This window comes from Humulus lupulus, chromosome 9, assembly GCF_963169125.1.
Source record: "Humulus lupulus chromosome 9, drHumLupu1.1, whole genome shotgun sequence".
Classification (NCBI taxonomy): Eukaryota; Viridiplantae; Streptophyta; class Magnoliopsida; order Rosales; family Cannabaceae; genus Humulus; species Humulus lupulus.
This window is the reverse complement of record NC_084801.1, coordinates 72,123,291-72,131,435: the sequence shown is the minus strand read 5'-3', so window position 1 is coordinate 72,131,435 and position 8,145 is coordinate 72,123,291. Positions and strand designations below refer to the sequence as shown.

The following is an 8,145-nucleotide window of genomic DNA, read 5'->3' as shown; positions in this document are numbered from 1 at the left end:
GAAGGGTAGGGATTTGGTGGCAGGTGCGAGTGCGAGAGGCTATGCCAGTGGGTTTAGACGGTGGAGGAGGGGAGGGGCACTACACCCAGTACCCATTTCCATAACAAATCAATATAATACTAATAGAAAAGTATTATTGTAGAGTATTATATTGGGCTACTTTTTATGTAAAAAGGGCGGTAATATATTCACATCCCACCACTTAGAAACTTTTTTTCATTTCTGAGACTTGAGAATCCTGAGACACCCATCTCCTTTCTCTTCCCCATTTTTGAGACCCGATACCCCCATTTCTGAGCTTTCCTTCAACATTTCTGCCCATTTCCTTCAACATATCGACACAAAGAAGAGACCCATTTCTTCGGCTTGGTCGTACGGTCTCCGAACTCTTCACTCTCTCTCTCTCTCTCTCGTCTTTCTCTATCTCTCTGTCAACCTTCGATTTCCAGTCGTAGGGCTTCTCAAATTTGTTATTCTCTTCAGGCTTGGCAAGCCAAGTAAGTAATTAGTTGTAGATGTTAGATTTATCAGCTTGAATCTCATAGAATCCGTAAAATATGTGGTTTTCAAAATTAATTTTCGATTTTGCATATGTGTTTCCGGCAACTTGATTATGTGTACTTTTTTTTAAAGAGTACGAGAAATCAATCTGGCATTTTACTTCATTTTGAGCAGCATTACCTTTTAAGTCTCTGTTTATCTCCTTTTGCTTTAGTATTTTACTGTGTAAGACTTAAACATTTGAGGCAATTGATAAAATGACATTGGCTATTTCATTATTCTAAGTTATTGGGAAAAAGGGGCAGTTTCCCGGACCGATTTCAACGTCACTACCAACTGGAATGTTGTTGTTAATGTCAAGAATAACCTCGATGAGCCATTTCTTATTACATGGTATAATGTCTATGTGCCATTAACATATGAGAGTTGTTTTTAATGTTGACGAATTCAAATGTATACTTTTTTTTTTTGCATGATGTTTAAATGCATGAATGGAATACAGCACAAGAAAAACTCTTGGCAAGATGGCATGAAAGATCAGATAGGGGGTTTCTTTTACTTCCCTTCCTTGAACTTTCAAAGAGCTGCAGGAGGGTATGGGGGGGTCATTATAAGCAACAGAGCAGTTATTCCACTACCTTTTCTGGTGCCAGATGGAGATATTACACTCTTTATTAGTGACTGGTATACAAAGAGTCATAAAGTGAGTTTATGTCTTGTTACTACATCTATTACTGAATTCTTTCTCTTGACTTTATTGGGTATGAGACTGATGTTTATCGGGTAACAGGAACTGAGAAAAGATGTTGAAAATGGAATTGCCCTTGGAGTTCCTGACAGAATTACTATAAGTGGACATGGTCCCTTTCAATATGATGAGGCACTTGTTCCAGCAGGAAATCCTTTCCTTCTAGTAAATGTTGAACCAGGTAAAAAGTAAATAATATGCCTCTTTTTTCGTTTATCTTTTTGGCTACGTAAGGTTTAGTTATGATTGTTAAATTGAATTATGAGGTAGGATGTTAATCTCATTGTAACTTTGTCTTGAACAGGAAAAACATACCGTCTACGGGTGCATAATGTCGGTATCTCAACTAGTTTGAATTTCAGGATACAAAACCACAACTTACTTCTTGTTGAGACTGAAGGATCATATACAGTTCAGCAAAACTACTCAAACATGGACATACATGTGGGTCAGTCATATTCATTCTTGGTAACAATGGATAAAAATGCCAGCAGTGGGGTGAGCTTTCGCTTTTGTTTTTTTTTTCGTTTGCATTTTTTCTTGTTTTGAAATTGCAAAAGTCAGGAACACGAGTTGGACAGTTTCTCTTTTTTACTGTAGTATGGATTTTGGAGTATGGAAAGAAAACAGCAGAAACACTTATAACAAATGGGACAGGGTTGCTCGCAGCACCACACAGGTACTCCTATCTTGTAACTATAACCAAATTTAATAGTTTGATCAGCAAAACCTCCATTTGATTCTTGTCGTGACAATGAAATGATGTTTCCTGGGATCGGTAAAATAGTGCATGGACCAGTTTTTTTTCTCAGCTTTCATGGTGCCTAAATTGAACTCATTAAAGAGAGTTAGTAAAGAGCTTTATTTATATAGAGAATGAGTAGTACAGAGGGGGTAGTTATGAAACTAACTACCATATAACAAACACTTCAGCAGAAAAACTAACATAACTAAATAATATTAACAACTAGTGCTTTCAGAAGTGAATCATGTCTTGTTAACAGAATGATTTTTCACTGGTTACAGGTCTTTCCCAGAGCTTGGACAACAATTTTGATTTCTCTAGACAATAGTGGCATGTGGAACCTTCGAATAGACAATCTAAACTCATGGTATCTAGGCCAGGAAACGTACATTAGTGTCATAGACTCTATGTTTGTGAGAAGAATTGCAGAAGCAGCAGAAAGTAAGTTCAATTCAATTTTGTTTTCTGGTTTTAGATATGCAACATGCATTTTATTGATTTTTCCTCTTTTTTACTTCTATTTAATGTGATAAACATTTCCAAGTCTATACTTACTTTACATTTATTCAATAAGACCAAATAAGAAAAGAAGAAGAAAGAAAAAAGTCTACTGTTCTTAAAGATTATAAAAATATGAAATCATCAATTGCTGAAGTCTACATATTTTATATTTATTGCACTCTTTGTTTCAAGGATGGAATCATAAAACTATACATATAATGAATTATGTTTGTGTAAAAATTATTTATATAAATATACAATTAATTTTAGTCACATTATTTTACAAGTGGTTTGAATCATATTCAGATTGAAAAGAGAGAATAAAAAAGATAAGTGAAGGGACTAAACTATAAGTTGTAATCAACATGAATTGGAAATTAGAAATGCCACAAAGAATAAGACAATAAAATTTTTACATTATGAAAAGAAAAATATCCGCGTATAGTCTAGCCAAAAGAGCAAAAAATTCTTCATAAATGGCTTATTTAGTCCTATTATAATCGTGCCATTGGTTTCTGTTGTGGGTCTTGGGCTCTTTGCAAGGGGATTCCCACCCAGAAAACTCTGTTACTTTAGCTTTTTTTATAACCTAAAGCTATTACATTTTGCTTTGATTTTCCCTGAAAAAGATGCGATTTTTACCTGTGTTTTGGGGGTAACAGAAATGTTTGTTCATTAGTAACAAGGTTTTAGTCGCTGGCATAGTCTGGTGGCCATATATTTTCCCAATGTCCCCACTCAAGGGCCTTAAAAATAGAAAGAGGTCTTAGATCACTATCGGGTTCCATGACTAATGAGTTGATTGAGTAATCAAGATAATGATTTAGACAAAAGATGTAACACCCTACTACCTTAGAGCCGTTACTAAGTGAGTTTGAAACGGAAATTGTGCAACTAACTGACTCTACGAGGTTTCTAAAACCAAAAGTGTGACTAAACCAGAGTTTAAGGCTGTACTCATTGAAAATGTTTAGTTTCATTGAAAACATTAAGTATCAAACATCTGGGATCCCAAAAATAAGGTTTACAAAATATTTACAACTCAAAAATGGATTTACACCAGGTTAACTATCAAAAGAATAAGTTAATACAGCCATAAACAAAATGCCCCCAACCAAAGCAGTCGGGCAGGCCGAACATGTACGCGCTGCCCCCACGCTCTCCATACTCAAGGCCGGTTGACTGACTCCTTGCTTTTACCTGCCACACAGAGCACCTGTGAGCCGAAGCCCAGCAAGAAAACTCATACAGTATATAACATATGCATAGAATATAGCTGACATATAATCCACTGATAAATAGGAAAACCATCAGACTGAACAAGCATGGCCATGCCGCCCCAGAGGCCTTACCAAAGCCTGGGGTCTCGGTCCTTACCGTAAGGATAACTCATGTATCCCTTGGGTCCCACCCTGGCTATAAGCACTCCATGTGCTAAGTGTTACTTCCGGCCCCAAGGCCGTTCTCGGCCTTAGCTGTTCATTTCATTATATTCATACATATAGTACATTTCGAAATAATCATTCAAACATATAATAATTCATTTAAGGTTATACATTTGCACATAATACAATCTAGGGCCGTGCCCTGCAATATCACTTTGGGCCCATGCCCTGTTCTCGGGTGTTACGGTTTTCTTACCTTTCAATTCGATAGCCTTGATCACCTGACTCCTCGAGCACGATCCTACTCGAGCCCTAGCGCTCACCTAAGCAAAATCCATAAGTCAAATTCATTACCAAACCTCAAGCACAAAACCTAGCCTCGGGACCAATCCCGAGCCCCCGGGAAGTCCTAGATCCCCAAAACAAAGTGGTGGAATCGAGCCCCGAACCCTTGGTCAAAATCTCCCAACAAAAGCCCAAAAATCCCTTTCTGTGAATAGTGCAGCGCTACAGCGCTCTAAAGAGGGCGCTGTAGCACTACAAGCAAAACCACAACTCCCCAGAAACAGGGCCTAGCGCTACAACGCCCAAAGACTAGCGCTGTAGCGCTAGTTGCAGACCAGCAATACCCAAAATCGCTTCCTGCGATTTCCTTCTACCATTTCAACCCCAAACTTGTCCAAATCTTTCCCAAACCCAAAAAAAAACTTATCAACACCTCACACTCATCCCAAGCATCCCAAGAACCCATAACCCAATCTCAAGCAACCCAAAACTCAAGATCTACCATAATGAACCCTAAAACCAGAAATTCATTCAAACATCAAAGATAAGGTCTTAGAAATCATACCGTGGATGGAAATTCGACCTTGAGTTGAACCATAGACCTCCTTAGCTTGCTCCTTCTCAATCTTGGCCTGATTTCCCAAAAATCTCCATCTAATTAGCTTAAATACACAGCTCAAACCAGTCAAACCCTAAAACTGAAATCTCCAAGAACTTACCTCAAATTTCTGATGTGTTCTTGCTAATCCCTTGCCAATCCTCAAGTCTAGCTTAGGATCCTTGATGCTCAGCCTATCCTAGCTCACCACTGAGCTAAACTCCAAGAAAAATGAAGTGAAATGGTGGGAGTACCACAAACCGTTCCTTTGAAGCCAAACCCCTCTGTTTTCTCTCTTTTCCTTTTTCTTCCTTCTTTCTTTCTTTTTCTCAGCCTTACAATTCTTTTCTACCAATTCCACTAAGTTTAAAGCTTCATTTAACTTATCTCTAAAAAGCCTAATGACTAAAATGCCCTCCTCACTAATTCTAAACCTTTTTGTCCATGTAAGGCCCTTTTAGTCATTTTACCCAAATTCCCACTAATTCCTCAAGTGTTCCTAATAATTCCCGCTCGCTACCCAATACCTGATTAATCACCAAATATATATTCCTCATCATCAAGAATAACCTCAATATATTTCCAAATTCCCATTTAAAATCCCCAGGCTTAACCCCAAGCCGGGTATAAATTCCTGCTTTGACTTTTCCGCTAACCCGCTCATTCTAGGATTGTCTTGAGTCACAGATCACAGATATCAACACAGTCATGCCCAAAATGGCCAAATTACAATTATGCTCTTTCTAAGATAATCTGGTCTACATGCATACTAATTCACATAGTCATGCATCTCAAATAATCAAATAGCCATATAACATGCATTAAATCATAATCATGCATTAAACTCATTAAAGTCACACACAAAATCCCATTATGCCCTCCAGGCACACTAATCAAGGCCCTTATGCCTTATTAGCGAATTTGGGTCGTTACAAAAGATTTGGTTTTTTTTAATCAATTGGGGCTCACTTTTGTGTTTGGTGTTCATTAGGGTTATAATATACTTTTCTTTCATCCTTTTTATTTATCTTTTATAAGGTAATCTAATTTGTGTGCTGTATGTAGTATTTGATGTTGAATTGGTCCACCGTTAAGAGTGCAAGTTCTTACTTAGACTGAGATTGGCTATAGTGCATGCTTAGATTCAGGACATACCGCCTGGAAATTTGGTACCTAATAGACTTTGGAGTCCTATGCCCCAGTTGATGCTAATATTGGAAATCTAGTACTAGTTGGATAAAATGGGATTATTGGCTACACATAGGGTTAGGGACTCAATGGGATGCAACAGACTTATTTATTTGTTTTTTTTATAACCAATTTGTTTTATGAGTACGTAGTATGATCATATTATTTTTAAGTTGCTGAAATATTGTTTATTTTAGTATTTTAGTAGCTGAATTTAAGATAGAATGAGCGGAAATGATGATGATTATGAAACTGATGATTTTTTTGAACATTTGAGTTGGAATATGTTTCTTTATGTTAAGTTTGAACCATTAATGAATATAGTTTATGATTTTAAATTTCTTTCCTTAATTGCAAGAAATAAACTAAAGCTTCGAATGTGTTTTTGGTCCCCTTTCTAAAATTGTTTGGTTTTAGTTGTTTACTCTTTCTTTGGAAAGATTATCTGATATGCGATTGCATATCATTTTGTCCAATGACCGAAATTTAGATTGTTGTTTTGTAACCTTTGAGACTGTTTTTAATTGTATTAATGTGCTGCTAGTTGGTAAGATTATGGGTTTTCAATCCCGTGCTCTTAAATTTCTAAAAAATTTAGGGTGGTTTCCTTTTTGATTTGTAAGTTCTGGAAGATGAATTCTGGGTTTGTTCTACAATTGAAATCATATCCATTTTTTTCTTTGGTGGAAAACAGGATTACGCGCCAACTGTTTTCGACAATTTCAGTGCAAATGTTGTTGTGAATGGAAGCACTGTTAACTTGGGATTACGGGATACAGCCGGTAACTATGCATGATTACAATTTAATTTAAGCAGTTGTGTTATACAGATTTTGTTGCAAATTGCTGTGCCAACTAGAACAGATGTTCCAGAGTGTATACTTCTGTCTAAATTTGCATTGCTTCTTCTTGTGTTTGCCAGATTTGCAAATAGTTTTATTCTTTATGTTTCATGATTTCTTTTTGTTTCCTTGATTAATTAAAGCCCTGGCAGAAGGATTAGCGTCTGTTGCATTTTAGGAATTCTTCTTCTTTAGTAAGGAGAGAAAAACTCATTGGAATGTCTAAATTTAAGTTGAATTCCTTGTGCTAGATCCTTTAGTAGTTTAATGTGTTTCTATGTCTGAATTTGAGCTATAAGCTTTATGTTTTGAGTTCTAGGTTACATCTGATTGTAGCTTGGGGTTGATGCAGAATAGTGTTCTATTTTGTCTCTCCATCTTATTAAAATAGGACCTTGAGAGTGTTAAGCTTGGTGTAGATAACATCAGTGACCCATCTATGTGGTATCTTGATGAGTAGGTCACATCATTGTGCCCCATCTTTGTTTTTTTCTTGAATTGAACCTCAGTTTCTCATGCCAGTGCGTCAACTAAATGTCTAAACATAAAAGCTAATAAGCTATATGTATTTTCATTCATATGATATTTATACACTCCAATTTTGCTATGATTATTTCATTCATCTATTTATGGTAAGAGTCTCTATCCTTACTTCATTCATCTATTAATGTAATATTTTAGCTGAGTAATATTTTGACCTTGCAAATTCAAGAAGTATATGGTCTATAAATAAATTGACAAGGTTTTATTCTAACAAAGTAACAATTGCCATTGAGGGTTAGCCAACATTCATGGCATAACATTAAAATTCATTTGAAATCGAGTAGAACTTAAAGAAAATACTGATTTTGAAGACACATACAATATAGATATTTTTAAGCATACCTGACAATTTTGAACAGAATAGATGCATTGTTCTTGTGAATATATTTTAGAATCGACCATAAGACATGGTTTGTGTGAATTGGATGGGAATTTTTTAACATGCACATACAGAGCATTTTTCTTGATATGTGTATATAACTGGTGTTATCATGTCATTTGTTGTTGCTTTATTGGTATTCTATAAATATGAAAGAGATCAATGCTCTAAATCTGAGTTTGAATGTTTACTATTTGTGTACTGTGTAAGTTTATTCATTTTTTTTCTTTCACTTTTGTCTGCTTCCTTGTTTATAATATATGGTCAAATTTGTTAAAATTCCATTTAGATAGATATCCATGTAAAGTATTTGTTGAATACAGAAGTAATATTCCGTCATTAATAACTCTACATGATACCTTTGAATATAACTATTAATCATAGACCAATAAGGACTCTACTCCTAGCAAAACCTCAAGGATTGGCACTGT

At 35.8% G+C, this 8,145-nt stretch overlaps 1 pseudogene; it reads left to right on the top strand.

Annotated features, from left to right (window-relative positions):
- Positions 1–591: 591 nt before the first annotated feature.
- Positions 592–8,145, top strand: part of LOC133799795 (monocopper oxidase-like protein SKS2) — a 28,006-nt pseudogene continuing 20,452 nt past the window's right edge.